At 49.6% G+C, this 26,803-nt stretch overlaps 1 pseudogene; it reads right to left on the bottom strand.

Annotated features, from left to right (window-relative positions):
- Positions 1-10,334: 10,334 nt before the first annotated feature.
- LOC144734537 (olfactory receptor-like protein OLF4) lies at positions 10,335-11,315 on the bottom strand (annotated as a pseudogene).
- Positions 11,316-26,803: the final 15,488 nt, after the last annotated feature.

The raw sequence follows: 26,803 nt of genomic DNA, 5'->3' as shown, positions 1-26,803 counted from the left end.
CAACAGGTGCTTGTACACACACATGTCCACGTACACTTGCACCACACTCTCGTTTGGCCTCCCCTCCCCCTCTCTGTCCAATGCATTGGCGTGTGCAGCAGTAGTTGCTTGCGCACAACCACGTCCACGCCGTCGACGTGTACCACGTCGTGCATTCTTTTGGCCCCGCCCCCCCTGCCCCTCCCGAGGCGTTCTACGTGACACGTCGTGCCGTCTTTGAGCCCCGCCCCCCTCCCTCCCGATACGTCCCATTCATTGGCTACCACATTCTGATGAGCTCCGTCCCCCTCTCCTCCCCCCTCAACTTGCTTCTTGAATCATTGCCTCACTTGATGCAGCAAATCTGGCTGTGACGGTCCCACCTGATGACGGAGACTTGTGTTGCCTCCGAAACGTCGTGATTTTTATTTTATTTTACTTTCATTAATTTTAATGTTTTACCTACGTGACTTTACAAAAAAAACCTAAGAGTATTAGCACGCCATGTTGTGGCGGCTGTAGAGGGATCCTCCACGGTGCCGGGTTCTATACAGGGGGTGGACGTTCGGATATTAGTGGACACCGGTGCATCAGCCACTATTATCTCCGATGTCATCTTCCACCTCCTTTCTATTCCTGCTTCACGTGTGCGGACGGCTTTCGATGCGTGTGTTGCTGCTAATGGGGGGCGTATGGGCATTATTGGACAAGTGGAAGTCCATGTCGCCATTGGTAATGTGGCTGTGTCGGGGACGGTCTTGGTTTCCAGGTCCTTGGCGGTGCCCTGCTTGTTGGGCACCGACTTTCTTTGTAGAATGCCGATTAAAATTATTGTCGATCAGGGCTCTCTGGAGTTGCCAGCAGGGCGTAAGATGTTTTTTTTGCCATCCCCGTTGAGTAGTCCCTCGCCATGCGTTCCCATGCAGGCGCTTGCAGATGTCACGGTGGAAATTCCTCTGGGCTTCCAAATGCTCGTTCCATTGCGATTCCGGAAATGTTTCGACGAAGTAGACGCAGCAGCAGGGGTTCTGTTGTCCCCGTCAAACACCGCCAGTAAGAGTCTTGCTCTTGTGGGTGCTCAGATGATTGTCCGGGCCGGTCAGGTTGCGTGTTTGCAGGTTTTAAACGGGGGTCCGGAAGGTATTTTGGTCCCGGCCGGTACAGTTTTGGCTCACGCCACTACCGCTTTTCTGAATCACGATGAGGGCCGACCATAAAAATTGGCTGGGGCGGTTGATTACAGTGCAAAATCCAACAATCGGTGGATTGCGGAATTGTGCCAGGAAAATTATGCATTGGCCATTGAACAACGTTGCACGCTGCGGGCGCTGCTGTCCGACTAAGCTGACATCTTTAGCAAGAACGATATTGATTTGGGTCGCACATCGCTATTGTCCCACCACATCGAGACCGGTGAGGCTAACCCTATACGGATGAACCCACACCGGCTGAGTCCCTCGAAGAGGGACCATGTGCGCTGCGTAGTGGATGAGATGCTTGCCGCTGACATAAATTCCTGTTGTGATTGTTAAGAAAAAGGATGGTAGCCTCTGGTTTTGTGTTGATTTCCATGAGCTAAATAAGGTGTCCATGGCAGATGCGTACCCTCTGCCACGGATGGATGATTCCCTCGATGCTTTGTCAGGAGCGAAATACTTTTCCACCCTCGATCTTTCTTCGGGATTTTGGCAGCTTCCCCACGATGATTCCTCAAAGCCGAAGACGGCGTTCCGTATGCCTCAGGGACTGTTTCAATTAAACTGTCTTCCCATGGGATTGAACGCCGCTCCCGCCACGTTTTGGGTTGCAATGGGACACATGTCTCATATACTTAGACGATGTTATTGTGTTCAGTCGTACGTTTGAGGAGCACCTTCAGCGATTGAAGGCTGTTTTCGATAGGATGCGTTCCGCTAATCTCAAATTTAAACCTGAGAAGTGTCATCTTCATCAACGCTCCATGCGTTACTTAGGTCACATTGTCAACTCCGACGGCGTCGCCATGGACCCAGACAAAACTTCTTGCGTCCGTAACTGGCCAACCCCCACCTCTGTGAGGGATGTGCGTCATTTTGTCGGGTTCGCGTCCTACTACCGTCGGTTCGTTCCAAATATTGCTACCATCGCGAGGCCTCTGCACGTCCTGACGGCGAAAACTCAGAGGTTTAAATGGGGATCGACGGAGGAGCAGGCATTCAGAGCCCTTCGGGATCAGTTGGCGACTGCGCCGACACTCGATTACCACCAGCGATACGGGCATTGGCACCGTTTTGTCCTAGTGCAAAGATGGAGTGGAAAGGGTGGTAGCATATGGTAGCCGTGTCCTCTCTCCGGCAGAGATTCGCTATTGTGTTACACGCAGGGAACTATTGGCGATCGTCCATTTCGTTCGCCAATATCGTCCTTACCTGTACGGCAAAAAAATTATTGTACGCACTGACCATGCTGCCCTGCAGTATTCCTTAAAGATTAAACAACCGTCTGGCCAGCTGTCTCGATGGCTTGAGACATTGCTGGAATTCTCCTTTTACATATATTACCGTAAGGGTTCTCGCCACGGTAATGTGGATGCACTCTCCAGGTTGCTGCAGCGGTCCCCTTGCTCATGTGCGTCAAGCACTAATAGGTGCACACGTCTCCCTCAGCCCCCTCTGCCTGTCATGTCCGCGGTGGCGGATTCCATGGACCATGCCTGCCCGGGGCCGGCTGACAATGCATTCAACCTGCCGCGCTCGGTATGCTGATGTCGGGCTGATGGCTCGCGGGTGGCCTCGTCCAAGTACGACTCCCAACAGGCGACCTTCCAGGATGGTCTATCAATGTGGAGAGACGATTTGTTGGACTGTTGGCGTCTGGTGGTTCCCGTCGTGAGTTGATTCGGGTGCTGCACGCAGAGAAATTGTTGCACCTCGGCATGCAGAAAACCCTACTCACGCTGCAGAGGGATTACTTTTGGCTTGGCATGACAGCCGATGTTGCCAAGTCTATTCAGGACTGCCCCGAATGCACTCGGCAGAAACCACCTTGCCAGAAATATATTCCACCCTTGAAATCGATTCAGGTTACACGAATGAATGAACTGGTGGCTCTCGATATTCTCAGGCCGTTTCCTCCTACCGCCAGGGGTAATACATTCTTGTTAGTGGGGGTGGAATATGTTTCACGTTGGCCGGTGGCTTGGGCCTTGCCTGATCAGTCGGGATCGTCCATCACAGATGCATTTTTGAACGGTTACGTGATGGACAAAGGTGCGCCGGAAAGGTTGCTTATGGACCAAGGCCAAAATTTCTCGTCTAAGTTGCGGCGTAATGTGTGTGATGCCTTGGGCACTAAGGAGATATGGACTTCGCCTTACCACCCGCAAAACGATGGGATGGTTGGGCAATTGAACCGTACCTTGTCTGCCATGCTCTGCCACACTGTAAGTGAGAAGCAGGCCGATTGGGATCTTCACATTCCTAGCGTGCTCTCCGCCTAACGTATGGCACCGCATGCTTATACGTGATACTCGCTGTGCTCCAGAGAATTTGCCACCAATTGGCGTACAAGTGGGAGCGTCCACTAAAGAGCCCATGCAGACCCTCTACGAACACGTCCGCGACTCTGTTCGCCGTGCCACATAAGCACAGGAGGCGGCACGAATTGCCACGGCCAAAACCCAGGCACGTAACAAGCGATGTGCTCGTCGGTCATATCGCGACATGCCATGGGCTGTGGGCGACCGAGCCTGACTCCATTGCCCCCAGGTGCCAGTGGGTACTTCTCCCAAGCTGCACAGGCCATGGCAAGGGCCTGTGGAATTGATAGAAATACGCAATCCTCAATGTGTACGTATCTGGGCGGGTTCGCGCCGTTGGTACGTCCACACGTCTCGTTTGAAACCCTTCTTTGCTCCGCGCGTTGATCCTTCATCCTCAATGAGTACCCTGCCGGGGTTTGATGCATCCGATGTGCCACCTCAGTTGCCGGTTGAACCCCCAAAGGGACCTGTTTTGCCTCCCACAGACTCACTGACCCTGTTCATAATCAACGATTTTTGGGTTTAGATCGCGTTATTTATAAATGTGTCGTAACCCTCCACCACCCGACACGGCCAATCAGTAAAAAAAGTGTCACGTTGACAAAAGACAAATAGTTCACTGCTTTAGCCCACCGGTGTGTTGAAGCGTGGAACCACAACATTTACAATTTGAGTACGACGTTTCGCTGGTAATTGCATCCAGCATCATCGGGCAATTCGCCAGAATTGCCCGATGATGCTGAATTCGCCGCTTCAACACACCGGTGGGCTAAAGCAGTGAACTATTTGTCTTTTGTCAACGTGACACTTTTTTTTACTGATTGGCCGTGTCGGGTGGTGGAGGGTTACGACACATTTATAAATAACGCGATCTAAACCCAAAAATCGTTGATTATGAACAATATTGGTCGCGAAAGCCTACGTGTTAAACTCACTGACCCTGAACGCCCTAGTTGCTGACGACCCCGCACCAGCCGGGCTTTCATCTGCTGCGACGGTCGCTGATTCTGGCACTCTTCCGCCTCCTGCTGTGTTGCAACCGGCAGGGCCTCATGATGCTGCAAGGGATGGGCTGGTGTCGCATACCCGTTACAAATCCGTTCCTTTTCGTTGAATGTTACTGTTACTTACCTTGCGTTTAGTGCGTTCATTATGCATCTTGTTATTGTTGTTGTAAATCTGTTAATCATTTGCGGTGTCTCTCACATTATATTCTTTGCCTTGTTCCTAGCTGGGACGGCGAGTCTTTTACACCGGGGGGGGGGGGGGGTGTAATACGAGAGTACACCGACGGTCGCTGATCGGTGGGATAGGCTCCGCCGCTTCAGCCATTAGCCAATTAGATGGATGGGATCAATTGGGCAAAACTTCAAGGGCGGAACTCAAGGGTGCTCATGGGTAACCATCTAGAGGGTTCGTGAGGGGACCTGGCTATAGGCGGGGCTTGGTGACGTGTGACGGTGGTTATAAGGGGAAGCAGGAAGAGGCTCGTGGTCAGTTTGTGAAGTCTGGAAGCATTACCACATCTCGCGCCTCCTGAATGCCAGCGACCTTGTGGCGGACCGGAGGCTGTCTCCTTGCGCGCCGTCTGCCAGCGGTGCGCGGCAGCGGGGAGCGTGAGCGAGCCGTGCGCGGGACAACAACAACTTACACCACGGAACGAGGAGCGAGCGGTGTTTACTTGGAAAGAACGCGGAGCTATCCAGCCATCGAGAAGTAAATAATAAAGAAGACACGAATCCAAGATCGTCGTCGAAGTGGTTTATTACATATGTATGCCTTACGGTGTATGTACAGCCAATTTGTCAATCCACTGGTCAGTGCGTGTTGGTGGATTTGGAGATGGGAGCATAGGAGTGCAGCACAACGCTGGATTTTACAACAGCCGACAAACACGAATTTTATGCATGGTGGTCAGCCACCCAAGCACCATCCAGCACAACATTCTGCATGATTAGGTCACGCGCTTCCCTTAACTATGACATTGAGCAGGATATTGATTCTTCACAAAATATTTCATTATTACCCTAATAAGACAATATCATTAACTTTTTGCAAGAATAACATTTTTTTCTCCATTTCTATTGAGTATATATAGTTTAATTGGATATAAAAGTATCCACTCAGCATTGGAGACCTGTATATAACCACACAGCCTACAGAAATCCTTAAGTTATGAAACGTGACAAGTACCATGGTGGATAGTATTTCATGAAATTTACACTGAGTAGCCGAATTAAAGTTTGTACTCATTGCATGAGGAGTTGGCCACAGTAATACCTTTGTTAACAAATCCTCTGGAAACGGAGCTCCTTCATAAGGAAGTCGGCCGTGGAGGGTCGCTTCTCCCCGATATTGTTTCAACAACAAAAAAACATCTTCAGAAATTCTAGATTTGAAGCTTTCGTGACTGCAAGGAATCATCTTCTTAAGTTTTTTCGGTAAAGTCACGTAGAAAGTAAAATAAAATAAAAACAAAAATCACGACGTTTCGGAGGCAACACAAGTCTCCGTCATCAGGTGGGACCGTCACAGCCAGATTAGCTGTATCAAGTGAGGCAATGATTCAAGATGTAATCCCTTAAAAGCGAGTTGAGGGGGGAGGGAGAGGGAGGGGGGAGCTCATCAGACTATGGTAGCCAATGAAAGGAACATATCGGGAGGGAGGGGGGGCGAGGGCCCTCAGGACGAACGGATACTCTGACCGTACTATCCGCCAAGCTGTCTCTCCCACCACACAGAAACAGCCACATGAAACTCCGACCAAAACCATCACGTTACCATACATAGCTGGCGTGACCAAAAAGATCTCCAAAATTCTAAACAAACATAAGATCCAAGTCCGATTCAGTACAGTGCATAAAATCCATGATCTGATTCCATCTGTGAAGGATGTCGTTCCTGACTTACAGTATCCTGGAGTCTACAAATTGAGTTGCATTTGTGGTGATTGCTACATTGGAGAAACGAAACGTCATGTTTCTGATCGTGTCCGCGAGCACAAGTCAGATCTGAAACACGGCAGAACTGATTCTTCTGCCGTGGCCGATCATTGCTACAACTCGGTGGGCTCTCATGAAATTGTCTTTTCCGAGACCAAGGTTCTCTGCAAACCTCCCGGCTACCATCAAAGGTTTGTACACGAAGCCATACAAATATACAAACACAGACATAATTTCAACCGTGATGATGGGTACAAACTTAGTAATCATTGGAAAGATGTTATCAACCACGCAAAAAAGACTTAATCACAAATTTTTTGGACCATCTTATCTGACAGGCACTATTTTACTGTACTTTACCGAGTGTTAACATCCCCAGTTATTTTAACAGTACTCTCTTCATTGTTCAGCCAGCATTGGTATAAACATGGGCATTTTCGTTCTTTTGTCTATCATGTGTATCAGACCCCCCCTCCCCCTCTCTCTCCATTGTGTTGGCGTGTGCAGTAATTGGCCGCTTGCGCACAAGCGCTTCCACGTCCGTCGCCCACCCTTTTGGCCTCGCCCCCCCCCCGCCCCCCCTCCCTCCCGATACGTTCCATTCATTGGCTACCATAGTCTGATGAGCTCCCCCTAAGTTTGTACCCATCATCATTTTCGTTCTTTTGTCTATCATGTGTATTAGACCTCCCCTCCTCCTCTCTGCCCATTGTGTTGGCGGGTGCAGTGGCTGGCCGCTTGCGCACAATCGCTCCATTGTGTTGGCGTGTGCAGTAATTGGCCGCTTGCGCACAAGCGCTTCCACGTCCATCGCCCACCCTTTTGGCCTCGCCCCCCCTCCCTCCCGATACGTTCCTTTCATTGGCTACCATAGTCTGATGAGCTCCCCCCTCCCTCTCCCTCCCCCCTCAACTCGCTTTTAAGGGGTTACATCTTGAATCATTGCCTCACTTGATACAGCTAATCTGGCTGTGACGGTCCCACCTGATGACGGAGACTTGTGTTGCCTCCGAAACGTCGTGATTTTTGTTTTTATTTTATTTTACTTTCTACGTGACTTTACCGAAAAAACTTAAGAAGAATCTTCAGAAATGATGCAAATCTATTCAAGAGTATAATTGTGAATACGACCGAGTGGGGTTTGTTTTGCTGTAAGTGAACAGCAGTCAATCAGTGAAGAGCTTCGCGAGTCTCCCTCACTGGACACATTCAGCGGCGCGCTCCACCAGTCTTCCCTTCTCCCACCTGACATTTGCTCGAGCTCCTCGTGCTGGTAAAATGTTATGGTGTTTTTTTCAGTGATAGAGTAATTTTACTACCTCTATTGTGTATGTTGACATTATTTCGCACCACTGTACGTAGCCAACGTTGCTAATCGGTGGTGGGGGGAAGAAAAATAAACTAAACACAAAAAGCGGTTATAAAGGATTTAATTTTCAATCAAGATTTTGAAAGTGCTTAGCTCCAGTGTCTTCCTAATTTCGGAAGGAAGAGCGTTCCAGACGGCCATAGAAGTGCATCTGAAAGCACACGATGCGGTGACCGACCATCTAGTGACCTTACTGGGCAAGAACTGCAGCTTAAATCCATATACAGTATTTGGAAACGGAAATGCACATCATAGGAGGGTAGAGGCAAGTGAGATGAAAAGTGAAGTGGCACTTTCGTTAGGGTTTGTGTAGTCCACCTTAAAGACCATTTCAAAACAAGCAGACAAAGTGAAGGCTACTGTGCAGAAATGGTTTCCTATTGTACCCCCCTTGTCTGAAGTTCTGGAGAGCATCCCTATGCCTACCATGTTATATCTAGCTTTCTAAAAACGGAGTGATATCATGGAACGCATTTACTTCGTGACTCATAATATTTAAATTTTATACAGTGTCATGTCAACAGCATCCCACAATGTTGTACATCTTTGATATATATATATGTCAAAATTTGTTTGTGGGTTTGTAGCATGGATTGTGTGTGGGTTTGTGTATGGGTTTGTTTGTGTTTGCATGCTTGCGAAGAATTTGGCTCTCCAATGGTGGGGTTTATGTTAAATAAAAATAGCCAGGTACCACGCCGTAAGCCCCGCCGTGAGTAAGTGCTATTCCTTTTCCACATCCGTCAACTTTTAATTAGTTTAGTTAGCGATTTAGTGCGATTTTTGCGTGCTTTTTTAAAATATTATTGACTCGTGCATGACCGTACCAACTCAAGCACTTTTGGTGGGGGGGATGGCCCATGACAAGTCGCACGCCTTCGGTGGGACTGAGGGGGACATTTTCTATCGTGTTAAAAATGCTATTAAAATACACTAAATGCTCAGTTAATTATTCACTGTGTGATGTCCCCCCTCACCCCAATGCATGCAGTTACTACTATACAGTCGGTAGATCCTACCACTATAGGCTGTAGATATTACTGCAGAGCGGCAAGGAAGATTGTGGCTGGTGGGGGGAGGGGGTCACGGCTAGCATCCCAGCCCCAGCCTACCAAGGTGCCACCTCGGCCGGCTGGACAATCTAGGCGAGGCCGGAGGCTCTGTACTGGACTAGGCCTCACCACGCCACTCTGTCAGGTGAGTACGTTGTGCTATAGAGTCGATAAATACTGCTATAGAGTCAGCATGTACTACTGTAGTGATAGCAGGTACCACCGCAGTCGGTATGCACTGCTGTAATCATAGCAGATACCACCACAGTCAGTAGGCACTGCTTTTAGAATTTTAAGAGTAGGTTTGAAATTTTTTTTTGACTCGGGCAACGCCAGGTACTTCCCGCTAGTCATTATATATACGGACCAAATCCTATGTACACGGTTGGCTACGCAAGGCGTGAAAGAAGCCCAACACATGCACACACATATGTACAAACCAAGCAATTGAAACCCCTAACGACCAAGCAAAATCTAAAATGATTAAACAAATTAATAAATGACACCAAAAGAAAAAGCCTACAAACAAGAAAAAAGTGATCCAAACAAAGAAATGAGTCCAATAGGTCAACATTCCAGACTACAATCCCAATTTCCCAACTAAGCCAGGAAACCTTCACAGGAGGGGCGGTGGAGTGCCAAAATGTAACGAGGAATTTATATCAATTAGTCCAAAAAGTGATTACCTTTTTTTCTCGCGTATGCCTGAATGAATAAAATTACCTTCAGTTCAGATTTTAATCATATGGAGTTGATTTGCGGGATGCGAAGTGGGAGATAGAGAACAGACCTAGAGAAGACGGAGAACCCGGGGAGGGGATTAAACTGAAAATCGGAGGGGAATGATGGGCAGGGGCTAGCACGTGAAGAAATTTGAAGTCTGCGAGTGCGATCTTCAAGGTGATTCTGGACTGGATAGGTTGCCCGCACAGGGATCGTAAAATGGGTGTAAAATGATGACGCTTCCGGGTATGAGTACTCTTGCAGCTCCGTTATGAACACACTGGGCACGTAAGATCAGAGACAAAGGAAGACCGAATAACAGAGAATTGCAGCAATCTAGCCTAGTAATTACAAATTCATTAATTGCTACTGCAGCTGTATGTTGGAGACAGTTGTGGATGCGAGAAATATTGCGAAGATGAAAGTAAGCGGTCTTGCACATGGAGGAAATGTGAGTAGAAAAGGAAATGTTGGAGTCAAGAATGAAACCCAGATTTCGTGCCTGTTGAAAAATATGTCGATGGACAGTAGGTTGATGATGTGAGGTAATGGATGTTTTTTTTTTATCAATAAAGTGAACTTCAGTTTTAGAGTTATTAAAATAAGGAAAATGTGCTGCGAGCCAGTGAAAAACTGCAGTAAAAAACGAAGATTAGGTGGGAAGTGGAATTAAATCAGATTGATTGAAACTACATATCTATTGTGTTAATCGAGGTATACCCTAAACTGTGCTTTGTGTTAAGCATCATTCAACCACGATCTGATACATTCACTTTGATTGTTGGACAGAAATGCACCTTTCTCAATATCTTGTTGAATTGCGTATTAATCGCGAGCCTTAGCTCTAGGGTGCGTAGGCAATAAACGAGTACGTTCGCAATCGGGCTGAGCAAGAACACCAACTGAGCGGCGGATCTCAAGTTGACGCCCTCGCTGTTCGCATCCTTTACAATGCGCGGCAAAAGGATGTCTAAAAAAACTGACGTGAAAAACACAGCGAGTGCCATGAAATGCGTGCTGAATGTGTGCAGAGCTTTGCTTCTGAACGCAGAGCTCGAATTCTTGCACTCAATAAAAATCCGAACGTAGGTGTACGCAACCACACAGAGAGGAAAAACACCCAACGTTGCAACCATTGACGATCCGACAACATCCATTTTTCTCGTGTCACCGACAGCCAACTTTCATAATCCCGTATTATCACAAACTATACCCTGGATTTGCCTGTTTTTTTCGCTTAATTGCAATGAAAATTGAAGGATGACTAGAATGCTGACTGCAACCGCTGCCATCAGCCAGGACAGTAATGCCATGAAAATGGATCTCTTTGCAGTAACCTTGGTGTGGTAGTGCAATGGGTAGCAGATGGCCAGGTAGCGATCAACAGACATGATAGCCAATGTAAACACCTCATTCATGGCAGATATGTGAAGTGTGAACATCTGTGCGACACATGACACATACAGGATCTCTCTGTCGCCTGTCAGGAGAACGTGCAGCTGCTTGGGCAAGCCACCGGTGCTGATAATGACGTCGCCAATTGCGAGATTGCACAGAAAAATTAGCATGGGCTTGTGTAAGTCTGTGGATATTGCCACCGTCACGAGTACCATCAGATTGGTTGGGGTTATAGTTAGGTACATCGCAAGACACAGGCTGAATATCAGCACCTGTATAGAGTACGGCGCTTCAAATGTGGCGAGATGGAGCACCGAGCTTCTGTTGTCCATAATTGCGTTCCTTTGGACTCCTGCGTCTATAGCCTGAGACCTTCTCACGCAGTCCCTGTTGAAGTCACAAAACATTTTTCCATGAAAAAAAACATCATGGGACCTCCTTTGCCAGTACCAAAATATGAGAATAGGTTTTCCCCCTTCTTATCTGCCAACAAAACAGGTGTTAAGTTGTTAAAACGCCAAAGTGAAACCTTTTATATTTTGGTACTGGCAAAGGATGTAGATGCTCAACCCGAGCTTTCATCACTATGATGGTGCGTTGTCTTTGTGCTGTACGCCTTTTGGCGTCCTCTGGTCTAGCACCGCTTGAGACTAGGCTAAAAAAAGAATCTGTCTCTGGTGTGGACCAATCAGTTTCAAAGACAATGCTTATATTATCAGAGTATGGTTTTTGTTTGCATTTTGACCACAAGTATTGTGGTTAATGCAGACATGATTCCTTGTAATAGGTTTCAATTTGGTGTTTTAACAACTTAACACCTGTCTTGTTGCCAGACCAAAGAGGAAACCCCTATTCTCAAATAAAATCAGTTTCTGAAAATGCATAGAAATGCTCACTAATAATATGAACAATGACTGATGAACAATGGCTCAAAAATAGAACAGAACTCACCTTGTTTTTGTTGCTTGAACTGAGGGCAGATCAGTGATGCTCGTGGAATCTGCTGATTTATATGCGTTTTGGGGACCACGTGACAGTGAGCCTTCAGGCGCGATGGGAGGTTCCGCGCATGGCTGGTGCGTGCTGCAGCGCCCTGCGGATTTACCCATTGCTCAGAGGAGTCTTTTGAGTCAAGATTAGCTCGTAATGTGATTTCTACACCTAGAGTTGGGGGGTGACTGCATTAGAAGCAATTGGGTCATGTTTTCAGTTTTTTTATGACGTCCATTTTCAAATGCTTCAACCTAATCTTTGGAAAATATATTACTACATTAGAAGCAACTGGGTCATGTTTCCATTTATTTTTTACAATCACTACATACATTTTTAAATGCTTCAACCTAAAATTTTTAAAATATGTTTTTAAAGTCATCGTGTTGTATATTGCACAAATATAAAAATGCTGTATATAATGTCATAGAATTAGTTTATTTTCTTAGATAGTGTGTTAATGCATGTATAACTTAGAATGTGTTATGTATGATGGCTTTATATATAGAGTGCATTCATAGGTAGTTTTTACTGTGGGCACCAAGTATGCAAGCCTCCATAACAGAATAAAATGAGATGTCACTTAGAATTCCATCATCCATTACTATTGCCCCTGGGTATCAATTTGAGATCTTGTATTCTAATTAGTCCACATGCCTTCCTAGTGGGGATGTTATTGCTCAACGGGCTCATTAATGAACCCATTAACTGCTGGAATGTCAATTATGACTTTCCGGGCTGTACCTGTGGGAATCCGCTTGACCTATCTCCACGAGCCTAGCTCTTAACTCTCTGCTCTCTCCTGAAAGTGTAGCTAGACTTGGAGGGTTTCATTACAGCCTAAATCATCGGTTTATGGGCTGTAATTAACCTCAACATTTGAAGACGTTTTAACAGTGTACTTAACTACATATCTATTATGTTAAGTCAGCTTGGTCTTTTCAATGTGTAGGGGATCTGCGAGCCACCCTCACACACACGCACCACGCAAACACGACGTCAACCGGACCAAGGAGTGCCAGACGGGAGTGTGCATTGTAGATGCGTTAAAGAGCGGAATGCGCTGGCCAGGGGTCAGGGGTCATAGGGCAGTGACGGGGATGTGTATTGGAGACGGAGATGTGTATTGGAGATGGTTTAAAGGGCGCTGTGGGACGGGTGTTCGGGGTTGGTTGTGGAACGAGTGTAGCTGTGTTTTGGTGAATTAAAGAAGTGCTTCAAACCATTCTCGACTCCTCTTCATCTGGTGACAGTGGTGGAATGTCTCACCTCACCCGAAGCAAGAACCCAAGGGGGGAGACACAGCAAGAAGACACTCTGAGTGCCCAGGACGAGATCTGCTCTGAAACGAAACGGCCGAGTCGGGATTCGTCTTTCCGCTCATCGACGGGATCCGTCGCAGCTGCTCGTCCCGTGTGGCCACCTTCCTCGACCAACCCGGCGGTGCAGACACAGCGCCGTCGCCGCCGCAGATCATTTCTCGAGGGATCGGAGGATGGATCTGCTGTTGGAGGCAGTCACCGCGCTACTTAGCCAGCTGGGTCCTGAGTTCGAACGAGCGGGGGGAACCTCAGCCGCAAGACCTCCTCAGGGAGGAACCGGGGGTGTCGGTCAGCCTTCCCGAACAGGTACTCCGCAGCATCTCTCCGGGGATGGAGCAGCATCAACGATGCTGCCGACCGTGCATCCCGCGCGTGATCTGGGAGAACACTCAAGTCGGTCCTCCCGAGATACTCCGACAGCAGAGGCAACCGGGGGCAAGATGCAGCCACATCAGGATGGAGCCACCAGCTGGGCGCGATACAGAAGTTTGCGTCCAAATCGGGAGAATGGCGCGCTTTTTTCCGCCGGTTTGAGACGGCCGCCCGGGCAATGAGGTGGATGGAGGAGCAAGCCCTGACGATGCTGCCCACCGTGTTGGACGACCTCGTGCTGGTGGTGTTCGACCGGATTCCGGCTGAAAAACGAGGAACCCTGCAGGGTGTCTACAAAGAGATGGCTGATGTGTTCGATCCTCCATCCGGAGTGTGCCAGAGGTTTCAAGACCGCCAACGTGAAGCATCCGAATCGTTCCTGGTTTTCAGGACGGAACTGTTGGCGATGGCAGAAGCTGCATTCCCGCGGCTCTACTAGCTAGCCCTGGACTCGCTGGTGGTGGAGCGGCTCCTTGACATGGCACGGAAGGCGGGAGCGATGCTGCCGGTGGTGGAGGAGGAAGTCCGCACCTCGCTATGGGTCGCACGCCATCTCTGCGCTTACGAGGAGATGGTGGGACCTTTGCGAGCTGTGGAATACGTCGCGTCTGATCACGGTGACGTCGAGGAGTGGCCACGGCCTCCAACTGGACACAAGCTGCCAGTGGAAGAGGACGAGGGAGAGACAGGGGGGGCCCTGCGACAGTCCCCGAGGATCCCGCGGGAAGCAGAGCACCGACCCCGGCGATGGGCACCTCGCGAGGCAGGAGATCATCCTCGGGTCAACGACAAAATCATCTGCCACTGCTGCGGCCGGGAGGGACACATCGCCTGCGGATGCCGCAGCAGGACGAGTGCATCGGGGATGACCAGCCGGGATCGTCAGCCTCGGTCCGTGGCCATTCCGACTCAGGCGAGTGCTGACACCTCGAACAACCGGCCAGAACCATACAAGCCATGTTCACCCCATCACGCATCTCATCACTCGGGGGCGCAGGTTAGGATTCCTGCTGACGGTCCGGACCCGTGGTAAATGCATGTCGTAAATACGTTGGGGGTCGCGACAGATCCCGACAAAACGGCGTGCGTCCGTCATTGGCCAACACCCACGTCCGTGCCTGAAGTCCGCAGATTCGTAGGGTTTGTTTCTTGTTACCACCGTTTTGTCGAGAACTTTGCAACCATCGCTAAGCCCTTGCATGCGCTCATGGCAAAGGGACAGTTGTTTCATTGGGGTCAGCCAGAGACCGACACATTCTTGACACTGCGCCAGTGGTTGACAGAAGCGCCGCCCCTGGCATACCCCGATTTTTCGATTCCCTTCTTGCTGGACACGGATTCGAGCGACGTGGGCATCGGGGCCATTTTCTCCCAGATTCACGAGGGGAGAGAGATTGTCATTGTCTTACGGAAGTCACGTCTTGTCGCAGGCCAAGCAGCGATATTGCATCATGCGCCGCGAGCTGCTTGCCGTCGTCCACTTTGTGCAGCAGTTTCGGCCCTACTCGTACCGCCGCGAATTCACTGTTCGGACGGATCATGCAGCATTGCAGTACTCGCTCCGCATTGAACAAGCGACTGGTCAGATGGCCCGATGGTTGGAGCGGCTGCAAGAGTACACATATCGAGTGGTGCACCGGAAAGGAGTCAGGCATACGAACGCCGATGCTTTGTCCAGACTCGCAGCCCCCGAAAAGTGCGCTTGCGGTGAAGGATCCGCGCGCTGTAGACCACCGGCCGCGGCTCAACCCAAGATCGTGGCGCCATTTTCCGCCAGGGACACGGACCGGCCGGGGCCGACGGAATCGCTGGATAGCGACTTGGGGCTCAAAATGCGGGAATGGAGGGAACGGCTGCAGGCAGACGCGTTTTTGGCACCATTTCGCCCACTGGCAGAGACTGCACACGCTGACGATCTCCCCACGTCAGAGAAGTTTTTCCTCATGTGGGAGGGGTTGTTGATATGCTGGGACGCGACGGTGAACCATAAAGTTCTGGTGGTGCCCTCTTCCCTGCGGGGTCAGCTATGCTCCGATGTTCATGTTCGACAGTTGCTCCATCTAGGTAGCCATAAGACCGAGTTTGTGCTACGCCTATGCTATTTTTGGCTTGGCATGTCCGCCGATATCCGCCGTCGGGTATTGGCGTGCGTGGACTGTGTGTGCAAGAAGCCCCCGCTGGTCATGCAAACCACTCCCCTGCAATCAATTAACGTTTCCCGGGTAAACAAGCTCGTGGGCCTCGAATATCTTGGGCCCCTTCCCCGCCACCCCTCGAGGGTGTAGATACCTACTGGTGGGGATGGAATACTTTACACGATGGCCCTTTGCCTGCCCATTGCCCGATCAGACGGCGGCGTTCATAACAGACGCCATTATAAATGGCTATGTCGCTGACAAGGGGGCTCCAGAGCGGCTGCTGACGGACCAGGGCAGAAACTTTTCATCCAAACTGTTGCAGGAGGTGTGTAACATGCTGGCTGTCAAAAATGTGCAGATGTCCCCTAACCACCCACAAACGGATGGGATGGTGGAACGCTTTAACTGCACCATCTTGGGGATGCTGTGTCACTTGGTCAATGACCAGCAAACGGACTGGGATTTACACATCCCTAGGGTTATGACGGCCTATCGCTCGGCTCCACATGCATCAACAGGATATTCACCATTTTTCTTGATGTATGGACGCGAGCCAAGCCCTCCAATTGAGGCACAGTTGCGCCCTGTCCCGTCGCTGGTGGGAGATTGGCCAGTCACATTCCGCCACTCGCTCAAGTATTTGCGCGAGACTCGCGAGGCGGCCTCGGCAGCATCCGCGTCGGCGCAAACTGCGAACGAGCACTTGCGAGCTAAGCCGTCGGTCGCGGATCCCTTTGCACCGGCCCTGGCAGGGCCCGGTCACCGTGCTGCAGGTATTACGACCTCAGTGTGTTCGCAATCAGATGAGAAAGCGTAGGTGGTATGTTCACCCTTCGAGGCTCAAACGTTGCATCGCGGCCGAGCTGCCCCTAACAGCATCATCACCTTCACCACCTTCATCGTCAGTTCGGTCGGGTGGGAAGAGGTTGTCACACTCACGGCCTACTACGCGACCGACTGAGAATGCAGACACTGTCCATCCTGCAGGACTACAGGTGACCGGAACGCCAGCACGAGTCCCATCGCCGTCCGTGGCTGAAGACACAGCCGCAGCAGAGGACTTGGCCACAGGACGGGGGCCCGTGACCCGCTCACGTTCACGACGCCTCGTCGCAGCCGTGGACACGGACATCCGTGCAACCCTGTTGTGTTCGGTCGAGGGATCGGATCGTGGGGGATGTCGGTAACAGAGGCGGCACTCGTGTTAACAAGTAGACGGAGGGCAAATTGTGTTGTGTGAGTTGTTTATTGCACTATTATTTATGTTTTTGTTGGATTGCACGCGCCCGGCCGCAGTTGGCGTTGAACGGCCGAGGCATACATTTATTGAGCCGAGGACGGCTTGGTCTCAAGGGAAGGGGGGGGTGATGTAGGGGATCTGCGAGCCACCCTCACGCACACGCACCACGTAAGCACGACGTCACCCAGACCAAGGCGTGCCAGACGGGAGTGTGCATTGGAGATGCGTTAAAGGGCGGAATGCGGCGGGACAGGGGTCAGGGGTCAAAGGGCAGTGACGTCACCCGGACCAAGGCGTGCCAGGCTGGGATGTGTATTGGAGATGGTTTAAAGGGCGCTGTGGGATGGGTGTTCGGGGTTAGTTGTGGAACGAGTGTAGCTGTGCGTTGGTGAATTAAAGAAGTGCTTCAAACCATTGTCGACTCCTCTTCAAATGTACTCAAATAACACGGGCAACCGGCTGTCAAAGCATTACAAAACTCGATACACAAAGCGGTTTCACTTGAACACATGGGCACATCGATATGTGAGGCCAGAACAGTTGCTTGGGAAATAACTCCCTTCCGTTTATCTGTTGATGTCTCAACAATTCCAAATATACAGAGTTAATACCTAAATGTAGATATATCCAGTTAAATCATGACATCAATTTGAATTTTCAGAGATGTTTAGTTGCGCTGGTAAGTTATGACATTTCGGAATTTCCTGTTTATTACCTCTCCCTCCTCTCTCCAAAATGTACGAGCCGTCACAGAATATCGACAAGGAACTCAGTGATGTGGTCATTATATGTTTATTTTTGTTTAGCGTCTGACCAGCTAGTTGTGCTTCAGGCTTGTTCCATCTGGCCCGGCCCTCTAGCTGCTACCGTAGGCGCACACCAGGCTCAACATCCCTGGTGAGTCGGTACAGTCAGCAGCTGCCAACGCCGAACCCCGGGCGGCGGTTAACTAACCCGGAAAACTCAGCTTGTCTGAGCCTGGGCGTGTGGAACCCCTGGTGGAGGAAATTCCACCAAAACGGGTCTTTGGACCTTCCACTGCAACCAGGACCATCTCCAGTCGTCTTGACTACATCTTGCCACTGGGTACAGATGCGGCTGGTCGAGAGAGTGAGGTTGAATGCTGCGCAAATCACCCTCACTTAAATCCAAGTTCTTTGCGCAAGTCATGGCACTATTTTACCATCGTCATTACCCAAGTCCTGTGGCGATGGGCGAGCGACGAAGCAGCAGGCACGGATATGCTGGGAGCTGTAGCCGCAAACCTGCACGCAGGCGGCTCAGGATATTGGTCGTTCCCTCACTGGACCGAAGCAGCAGTGAAGTCCGGCAGCACCCTGAGTGACTGAGCAGCCCTATTCAGGATCACACTGCTCACCTCCGTAGTGAGGAAAGGGTTAGAAAAGGTACCCTAAACATTGTCTGCTTCAAAACATCCTGGCCAGCCTACCGCAGCTGGCGGGATCCCATACTTGCGGTCGAAAAACAAAAAGAAAAACAAATAAAATGAAAAAGACCAAAGTGATACCACTCACTGTTGGCGCCTGGAATGTGCGCACTTTGATGGACACATCTGGATCAAAAAGACCTGAGAGACGCACCGCCCTCGTAGGCAGAGAGCTAGCCAGATACAATGTGGATGTTGCTACCCTTAGTGAGACCCGACTGGCCGATACTGGACAAGTGACTGAAGTGGGTGCAGGTTACACATTCTTCTGGAGCGGACGAGGCCAGGAGGAGAGACGTGATGCTGGTGTTGGTTGTGCAGTAAAAAACCCCCTGGTCAACCAACTGGCAAGGCAACCCAAGGGGATAAACGACCGTTTAATGACCTTACAGCTCCACCTATTGGGTAAAAAGGCGGCCACCATCATCAGTGCCTATGCCCCTACCATGACCAACTCTGATGAGATCAAAACCAAGTTTTATAATGACCTGGAAGTCATTATTGCTGCCACAGCCAGCTCGGACAAACTCCTGATACTGGGTGATTTCAACGCCAGAGTTGGAAGTGACCATCAATCATGGAATGGAGTCATAGGTGCACATGGCATTGGAAAATGTAACAGCAACGGTCTTCTACTGCTGAAAACATGCTCTGAATTTGACCTGCTCATCACCAACACGATATTCCAACTACCAAAGCGCAAGAAAACTTCATGGATGTATCCTCGTTCACACTACTGGCACTTGATTGACTACGTCATCATGAGGAGGAGCGACCGGCACGATGTCAGGGTGACCATGGTAATGTGTGGTGCTGAATGTTGGACTGACCATCGTCTCATCATCTCCAAACTTAACATCCGGATTAAGCCTAGCAGACGCCCACAAGGAAAAAGACGTGTCAAGCGTCTTAACATCACTCGCCTACAACAGGAACACACCAGACTGGCCGTTGTTGAGGCTCTAGAGTCTAGACCATCACCTGGAGTCTCTAAGCTTCGAGCATACAGACGCTGAGGCAGACTGGACTGCTCTCAAGATCGTGCTGCATTCTACAGCCCTTGAATCACTTGGTGTTCCATTACGTACACATCAAGATTGGTTTGATGAGAACGATGCAGAAATCCGAGCACTCCTTGACGAAAAACACCGCCTGCATAAAGCATATCTGAATGACAGCAGCTCAAGTTTAAAGAAAACTGCCTTCCTCAATCTTAATTTTAGAACTTTCGTGACTGCAGGAATTATTATTTAGTTCTTTCGGTTAAGTCACGTCTAAAGATAAAATAATAAATTAAATTAAATAATAGAATACGACGTTTCGATTGCAACACAAGCAATCATCATCAGGTATAATGAAATAGCGACATAAAATCTAACCAGAAAACTATAGACAGACATATTAGCAGACAGATATCACCAAGATACATAGCGGGAGCAACACAGGTAACAGAGAGGGGTGATCGTCTCTGTGGGGTGCCCCCCCCCCCCTCTGTCTATTTAAGGCCACCCCACAGAGACGATCACCCCTCTCTGTTACCTGTGTTGCAAGGTGGGTCGAACACTACAGCGCGGTCCTCAACCGGCCATCATGCATAAATGAGGAGGCAATTGCGAGACTGCCTCAAGTTGAAATAAACCAGTCCCTGGCTGTTCTACCATCCATTGAGGAAACCAGCAAAGCCATAACACTCCTCTCATCAGGCAAAGCTCCAGGGTCCGATGCCATTCCAGCAGAAATCTACAAGGCTGGAGGGCCTCGCTTAGTCGAGAAACTGACCGACCTCTTCCAGTCTCTGTGGAAATTAGAAGCCGTTCCCAAGGAGTTCAAGGATACTACTATAATCAATCTATATAAAAGGAAAGGCAATCGGTAGGACTGCGACAACCATAGAGGCATCTCCATACTATCAGTCGCTGGCAAAATCTTGGCAAGAATCCTTCTGAACCGCCTAATTGTCCACCTAGACCAGAATCTGCTACTTGAGAGTCAGTGTGGTTTCAGAAAAGACCGCGGAGCCACTGACATGGTATTTACTGCCCGGCAGCTACAGGAGAAATGCCAAGAACAGAATGTTGATCTATATATGGCTTTCGTTGATCTAACAAAAGCATTCGACACAGTCAGCCGGGAGGGCCTATGGAAAATCATGGCCAAGTATGGGTGTCCAGACAAGTTCATTGGCATCGTGCGCAATCTCCATGATGGCATGATGGCCGGCGTCAGAGACCAGCAAGAACTCTCTGATCCGTTCCCAATCACAAACGGGGCGAAGCAAGGCTGCGTTTTAGCGCCAACGTTCTTCAGCATGGTGTTTTCTGCCATGCTGCAAGACTCATTCCAGAATCACAACACTGGAATTAACTTCATCTACCGTTTTGACGGTGGGCTATTCAATCTGCGGAGGATGCAAGCCAAAACTAGAGTGGAAGAAGTCACTGTTCGAGAACTTTTGTTTGCTGATGACCGTGCTCTGGCTGCTGGCTCAAATAAAGATCTACAGGACAGTATGGACCACCTCTCCTCAGCTTGCAACAACTTTGGCCTAACAATCAGCACAAAGAAGACTGAAGTCCTATACCAACCTGCTCCTAGGAAACCCTACACTGAGCCAACCATCTTTGTGAATGGGCAAAAGCTTTCAGCCGTTGACAAGTTTATTTACCTTGGTAGTACACTGTCTCGCGCTGTGCACATAGATGATGAAGTTAACATCAGGATTGTCAAGGCCAGTGCAGTCTTTGGACGTCTACGTGACTCGGTATGGGAAAGGACTGGCATCAAGCAGGAGACAAAACTGAAGGTCTACCGGGCTGTTGTCTTACCAACTCTTCTGTATGGGTGCAAAGCCTGGACAGTTTACCAGCGCCATGCCAAGAAATTTAATCATCTCCACTTGAGCTGTCTGAGGAAACTGCTGAGGATCAAGTGGCAAGACAGAATCCCTGACACGGAAGTCCTCAGCAAGGCAAATATCCCCAGCATCTACACCTTGCTTGCGAAGGAACAGCTTAGATGGACTGGCCACGTGACCAGAATGCCCTACGCGAGACTTCCAAAACAAGTCTTCTTTGGCGAGCTGAAGAATGGCAAGCGAGCACAAGGTGGCCCCAAATAGCGCTACAAGGACACCCTTAAAGCTTCCTTGAAGAGCTTTGGATTCGACCTGAAAAGCTGGGAATCCCTAGCACAGGACCGACCTGCCTGGAGAAGAAAAGTACAGGACGGTGCAGTCCTCTGTGAGAGTAGGAGAAGCTCCTGTGCTATCTTGAAGAGGCAGCAGCGCAAATCTACCAAGGAAGGACGTGTGGCTGCACCTCAGAGCTCTACATCCTCCCTGACCTGTCCAGTGTGCCACAGAGAATTCCGGGCTCGGGTTGGCCTCTTCAGCCATCTGCGCACTCATCAAAACCCAACAAAATGACAAACGTGCCATGGTCATCATCAACTTTGATGGACGAACAAAAATAATTTTTGTTCACGATGGTGTTAAGATTTATTTACAAATCATGGTGCACATTGATAAGTTGAAGAGTGTGTTGGCAGTTCCTTTCCGAGCTGTCAATAATACAACACGCAGGGCGTGGAGAGGTTTTGATTACAGCAGGGCAATCGAGATGAATTGACACAACATGCACGTGTGTCTACCCAGCCCGCCCTGTCCCTCTCTTCCCGTGAATCGTAACGAGGGAGACAGGTCGGCTAAATTTACCAACAAAAATTAAATTCGGAGACGATGAGATGATACTCTGCGTCGTATTCCGTCCTCCCGAGAAGTTGGCGACTCCACAACAGATGAGCACCACGACTTTGTGAAATGGCAACTACGCTTCATTTGAAAATGTTCTTCCGAGTGGTATTTGCGTATCCGCAATCGTGACCAGACACAACCTATCATCCTCGACGTCACAAAACCTCAGCTCTGTCCCTCAACACATGAGCCCACCCAAATCTCAATGATAACAACCGGTTATCATATCTTTGATTATTTGACGTACATTATTTAACAAACATTTAACAAGAAACATATTAATAGTTAACATCAAATGTCTGATAAGACTGCATAAATTAAACAAAACGTACTTATATAATTAACAATAAAGCATTTTAAAAATATATAATTACATGAATATGTAACTTATGGAAATAACATTTTAATGACAATTAACATATGACCAATTATTATATCTTATATCCCAATCGGGAATGTAACCTCTGCCAAAACACATATTTTGCGCACCCCATGAGCTCAATGTTACATTTAAGTTCTAAGTCGGCCATCGTGTGCATTCCCAATGAACAACAAAATAACATCAAATGTGATCAATTATCACAAAAATGTTTTATCACTAAAACACTCCAATCATCTTTCAACTCCGTGACGTCTATAGAATCGAATTAGATTGGTAAAAATAAACAAGTTATATCCCGCGCAAAAAGCGTCAAACAATAACACAGTAACTCTCAGTAAGTGTCCAGCTCACAACTCGCAATCATGACCAGTTACACCCCGATCACCCACCCCCCACGTCAAACAACACCTCAGCTCAGTCCCTCTGTTGATGGGATTGAGCACCAGTGTTAATCATATTCCAGCCCCAATTGAGCATTTTATACATTTAAATGAATTCTAATATCGAAGTTTTGTGAATATCTCTACCACCAAAAACTCAATAAACAGTAAATTAACATAACCGAGTTCCTGTCAGTCGATTAACATTAAAGTTATATTAACTTAAGTTACATTTTATATCTTATCAGAGCTCATGTAATCCCACCAGCACGCAGTCACACCCCAAATCTGAACTGGTTGTGTGCCCCGTACTGAGAATTGTCTACACACTGCTGGACGTGTTCTGCTGTGCATCTACGGCTTGGGGTCCTTTCTCTGATCATCATTGCCTACACTTATAATGAGAAAAAACCACACCTTGCTCTCCGTAGCAATTACAGCAACACGTAGCAGAGTGCACATTTATACGTGGAATTCTTTACAGGTGTAAGGGATCTGCGAGCCACCCTCACGCACACGCACAACGCAAACACCACATCTCCGCTCTCACGACAACACACACCAATCACACGCGCGGGATTGTGTGAGACGGGGGTCAGAGGTCAAAGGGCAGTGACGGCACCCGGACCAGGCGTGCTAGAAGCGCATGTGTATTGTGAGATTGAGGGGTTGAAAGGGCCTGTGGGACGTGTGTTCGGGGTTGGTCTTTGAACGAGTGCTGCTGTGCGTTGGTGAAATAAAGAAGTCCTTAAACCATTCTACGACTCCTCTTCACAGTGAAGCTCTCACCGGCTACATGTGCATTACATTGCAATGAGAGAGGCTAAACAAATACATAGAGAATAAAACATCATACATTTTTATATTTTGTAACGAGTTTTGGAAGAATAATATATACCGACGGTGGTGCTAGACGTGCCTCTTCAATTGTCTCTTGTCCAAACTTGACTTGCCAGGAATGAGGATTGGGATGAGATATGGACAGCCGGGCCCAGGGTCTCAAGGGGCTGCCGTCTCTGCACGTGCTGTGTCTGGCCATTTTCGCCATCCCCACGCTCGCTTAATGAGGATAATATCTGGGTGCATCCTCTGCGTCCAACACTTTTTTTTATCGTTAACCTCGTTTACACCGCGATGGACTCACCTCGTCTCTGCACCATTTAAGGAGAATGCTGACAATCTATCGTAGTCGGGGATGGTGTTGTCACATCCATGCCAACTTAGCAATTTGCATGTAATGTTGTTGCTTGTTTTTTACATTCGGATGTTTGGCCAATAGCAGTAGCACTGTACCTTTTTTACGGAATGGCAAACAAAAAGATTAATCAGAGTTGGTCATTGTGTGCTGGCATTACGGGTAAAAGTTTATCATCGTGCCGCGGGGAGGGGACAGATGGTGAGGGTGTAGGGGAGGGAATGGATGGGGGCGGGGGCAATGGATGGGAGAATAATTGGGGGTGGGGGAAGGAAATGAGGGCGGGGGATTGGGGGAGGGGCATGGAGACAAATATCCCCAGTGTAGTCTTAACAGACCGCTGGGGAAAGTGCTGTTTGCGAGGAGCACCGAATGAAGGCCGGCACGGCACACGAGGGGGTGGGTGGCCAGCACCACGCCCGACCGCCTTTGTCTCCCCACTGGGGAGATGTTTACACATTGCACCGGGTACTAGGGCTGAACGATTTGGGGAAAATATCTCATTGAGATTTTTCTGACAGATTTTGCAGTTGTGATTTTATTTGCGATTAGTTTTGTTAAAGTCAAGCTTCAGTTCAAAATTTGCTGTGCAATAGATTTGAAGCATGTGTAATGCGAGCGTACGCTGACGGTCACCGAACGATGGGATAGGATTCGCCGCTTCAACCTCTAAGCCAATCGGGTGACAGGAAGTATCTGGGCTAGAGTTCAAGGGCGGAGCCCGAGGGTGCTAGTGGGGTACCATCTAGACTCTAGAGGGTTCGTGAGAGGGCGTTGCTAGAGGCGGGGATTGGTGACGCGGGAGAGGATTATGAGGGAACGCAGGAAGGGACTGGTGGTCAGTGGAGAAGGTCTGGAAGTGGGACCACATCTCTCGCCTCCGGGACTCCATTGGCCACATGGCGGTCCGGAGACGGTCTCCCTGCGCGCCGACTCCATCTCCGGCGCCGCCTCCATGGACAAACCACGACCCAGGCCAGGCAAGTCGGCATGCATCAGTCACCTCATGCATCTTCTGCCGCGTGTAATCCGCCTGTTCACAACTCACACGGTGCCATCGACGGTTCGCCTTGTACAATTACGCAGTGGAGGAAATTGACACGCTGTGTAGTGGCGGCTGCGACGGGATCCTCCATGGTGCCGGGTTCTATACAGGGGGAGGACGTTCGGATATTAGTGGACACCGGTGTGTCGGCCACTATAATCTCCGACGTCATTTTCCACCTTTCCATTTCCGCTTCTCGTGTGGATGCACATATCGTCATTGGGAATGTTGCGGCGTCAAGGACGTTCTTGATTTTCAGATCTTTGGTGGTGCCTTGCTTGTTGGGCACCGAGTTCCTCCATAAAATGATGGTTAAAATTATTGTTGATTAGGGCTGTATCGAGCTGCCTGCTGGTCGGAAGATCTTTTTTTTGTCCCCGTCTAACACCGCCAACAAGAGTCTTGCTTCTGTGGGGGTTCAGACGATCGTCCGGGCCGGTCAGCCTCCGTTTTTGCAAGTCTTGAATGGGGGTCCGGAAGATGTTTTGGTCACGGCCGGTACGGTTTTGGCTCACGCCTCTACCGCGTTTATTGTTCGCGATGGGGATCGACAACAAAGGTCGGCTGCGGCGGTTGATTCCCGTGAAACATCCGATGATCATTGGATCGCTGAATTGTGCCAGGAAAATTGTCCTTGACCATGCATCAACGGGGCACGCTACGGGCGTGTTATCCGACTTCTCTGACGTTTTTAGCATGAACGATTTCGATTTGGGTTGGACTTCGCTATTGTCCCATCACATTGATACCGGGGAGGCGAGCCCTATATGAATGTGTGTGGTACGTCCACACGTCTCGGTTGAAACCTTTCTTTTCTCCGCGTGTCGATCCTTTATTCCCAAAAATTGCCTTGCCGGTGTCTGATGCGTCCGACGCGCCACCCCCGTTGCCTCTTGAACCTCCGAAGGGGCCTGTCTTGCCTCCCACAGACTCACCGACCCTGAAACCTCCAGTTGCTGGTGACCCTGTACCGATCGGACCTTCACCTGCGGCGAAGGATGCTGATCCTGCTGCTCTTCTACCTCCGGCATGGGTTGCAGTCGGCGAGGCCCCTTGCTTGTGCAGGGGATGGGCCGACGTCACGTACTAGATCCAAGTCCCTTCCCTTTCGGGGGGCAAAGACGTCGAAGCAGAACCGTCTTCATCTCCGGGCGCGGACGATGGCTGGCGGCGTGTGGCGGAGCAGATCGATTCTCTCCGCGCGGTTTTGCTTAACCTCGTCATGCTGGTCGCGTTGTCCGCAGCACCGGGATGGCCGCAGGAAACGCTGCCGAGTGGAGACTAGCAGGGCTCCCTTCGGGGGGTCTCGGAGGGTCCTCTCGTGCAAAAATTGGCCGCCGTTATGGCTTCGGAGGGACCGTCCGCCATTACGACCACAAAAATCGGCCGCCACGTGGCATAAAGCCGCCATCTTGGGCGCATCTGCGGGTGCACAGTCGGAGCCCGCCATTTCACCAGAGCCACGTGGCGCGCGGCCGGCGGTGACAGCGTCACCCAGTGATAGCAGCGAGGGGTGGAGCCATCGTCTTCCTCACATCAAGGAATTTGTCGCTTTTAC

This window comes from Lampetra planeri, chromosome 51 (genome assembly GCF_965212315.1).
Source record: "Lampetra planeri chromosome 51, kcLamPlan1.2.h2, whole genome shotgun sequence".
Taxonomy (NCBI): Eukaryota; Metazoa; Chordata; class Hyperoartia; order Petromyzontiformes; family Petromyzontidae; genus Lampetra; species Lampetra planeri.
Note: the sequence above shows the minus strand (reverse complement) of the source record. Positions and strands in the feature narration are given on the sequence as shown.